General features: G+C 45.7%; 1 pseudogene; it reads right to left on the bottom strand.

The window, feature by feature from the left end:
* Positions 1-1,718: 1,718 nt before the first annotated feature.
* LOC101562945 lies at positions 1,719-2,159 on the bottom strand (annotated as a pseudogene).
* Between the last annotated feature and the right edge of the window lie 482 nt (positions 2,160-2,641).

Here is a 2,641-nt window from a genome sequence, read left to right as displayed (position 1 = left end):
CCCCCCAGCTTGCTAGGGTAGTGCTTATTCTACTGAGTCATCTCCCCAGCCCTTGTATTTTGTCTTTTAAGAAAGGGTCTCCCTATGCAGCTCAGGCTGGACTTGAGCTGGCTTTGTACTCGCAACGATCCTCCTGCCTCAGCCTCCTGAGTGCTGGGATCACAGGCTTGTGCCACAATGCCTGGTGTCATTCACCTTTTGGATTTCAGTGTCCTCATCTATAAATGAAACTAGACACACCTTGATATTTAATATGAACTTGGGTAGTGGTGCACACCTGTAATCCCAGCACTCAGGAGGCTGAGGCAGGAGGATTGCTGTGAGCTCAAGGCCAGTCTGGGCTACAGAGCAAGCCCCAGTCTCGATCCTACACTGGCCAAAACAGTTCTTTTTAGTAAGTCTTATATCCCTTATAATCAGGGTAAAAGTTTGTTTTGTTAAATGCTGATTCTCTACCTCGTCACATTGCCTGGCATACAGTAGGTGCTCAGTTTGAATTTGTTTTTACACTTCTAGAGATTAGACCCATGGCCTTCCACATTGACCTACATTCTGAGCCTTTTAATTTTTTTTAAAATTTTATGAACTAGCCCTAGTGGCACATGCCTGTAATCCCGGCACGCAGGAGGCTGAGGCAGGAGGACTGCTGTATGTTTAAGGCCAGCCTGGGCTACACAGTATGTTAAAGGATAGCGTGATCTACATAGTGAGTGTCTAAGTTATTTTCTTGGAGCTGAGACAACATACCCAACACCCACAAATTAAGGGAGGAAGGTTTACTTAGCTCAGTTTCTAGAGACTTCATTCTATAATCAGCTGGCTCCAAGGCAGGGTGGCATGACAGAGGAGGAACAGTTCATGGTAGCACAAGGTAGCAAAGTGGCCTTAGCCGGGCTACTTAGGGTGGGTGACACTTGTGCTTTCAATCCTAATCGTAGTGTTCTTTTTGCTTTTTAGAATAACAAAAAATACTTTATTAAAACATAAGATGTATAGAAGTTTCCAGACAAGCCATACAAAATGGTCACAAACTTTTTTTTTGAACCAGGGATTGAACTCAGGCCCTTGCGCTTGCCAGGAAAGCACTTATTCCACCGAGCCATTTCCCCAGCCCCGGTCACAAACTTTGTTTGAAGGGGAAATCTACACTTGACTACAAAATCACAATATTATCAATGAGGGCTGTGATGTTTGTTAATGCTCCCATTTTGGTTCAAACAATCAGCTTGTCCATCTATAGCATCTAAATAAAGTTAGACTTGGCTAGAGTGTATCTTAAAGAACTGGCTAGCTGCTTTATAACCAATGCAATTAGATCACCATAAAGAGGGGGCACAAAATTTTGAAACTACCTTACCACTCAAAAAATAAAATAAAATAAAGAACACCCATACCTGTGCAGCTAACCCTGACAACTACCTTCATTCACAGTGCTTTATACTTACACCATGATGGGGGAAATGAATAAAAACAGAGGGGCCGCTGCCTTTAGGCTTTGCACAACAATCCAGATGAAACTTCAACCTCTGCTCATGCTTTGCAACAGTGAATCGGGACTGGACGTAGATTTGCTAATGTGCATTCAGTCACCAAAGGACTGAAAATGTCTGGGCTTTTATTCTGTAATGTTCTAAGACTGTGTCCATTAAATGCAAACGAAAAAGGAAGAAGTCTTGGCAGAACAGGAGAAGGGACACAAACTCCATGATCGGACCGACTTAAATAGCATTCATGGCGTGTAGCCTAGCCATGCTCTAGCTGTTTCTATGGCCTGGGCTTCGTTGGGCTTCCACTGCTCCGCCACATCATCTGCTAATGGGTCATCTGGATTAGGAGCATTTGACAAAGCCTGGATCGACAGCAGAACTGTGCGGATCTGCAGTGCTGGTGACCACTTATCTTTCAAAATAGCTAAACATATTCTTCCCAACTTGTCTCTAGTAGGATGATAAATTTTGGCCATGAAATGTACTTTAGGTGCTGCCCTTGGGTATTCTGGCAGAAATAGTTCAAGTTTAAAAGTCCCTCCTTCAAAGGAGGAATCCCGGGGGGCCAGCAATGACCAAGTGAAAATAACGGGCGTTGCTCTCGTCTGGTTCGGCTTTAATCCCAGGAACCGGCTCGGCCAGCAAACGCTGGGTTTTCGGCAGCCCAATCATCTTGTCGCGAGTTCGGTCTCTGGTCGCGTCTCAATCCTATAGATTCTAACGCTGCACCACGAATCAACCCGCGCATCACACACTCTAGACCCAGCCACCTCTCAAAAATTCCCACTTATAACTGCATGAGGCTTTAGAGGGACGTCTAGACGCAACATCGAGACTCGGTCTAAAAGAAAAACACGAAGCGAGTTCTTACAATAGTACCTAGCACAAGTTCTAAAAGTCTTTCCAGCCAGCTAGGCAGTGATCCTGCTGCCTCAGAGTCCCGGGTGCTGAGATTACCGCGCCTGGCCAAGGCAGGGCCTCAATATGTGTCTCAGGCTGGTCACAGTCTCCTGGGCTTAAGCCATCTTCCTGCAGCAGCCTCCTGAGAGCTGACACTACGGCCAGGCACAGGGCACCGCATCCAGCTGAACTCCTTTTATGAGTAAATACGCCACAGAGCGCAGGAAAATTTTGAGTTGTGGAGTGATGTGATT

This window comes from Octodon degus, unplaced genomic scaffold, assembly GCF_000260255.1.
Source record: "Octodon degus isolate 3935 unplaced genomic scaffold, OctDeg1.0 scaffold00020, whole genome shotgun sequence".
NCBI lineage: Eukaryota > Metazoa > Chordata > Mammalia > Rodentia > Octodontidae > Octodon > Octodon degus.
This window is presented reverse-complemented; position numbering and strand designations above follow the sequence as displayed.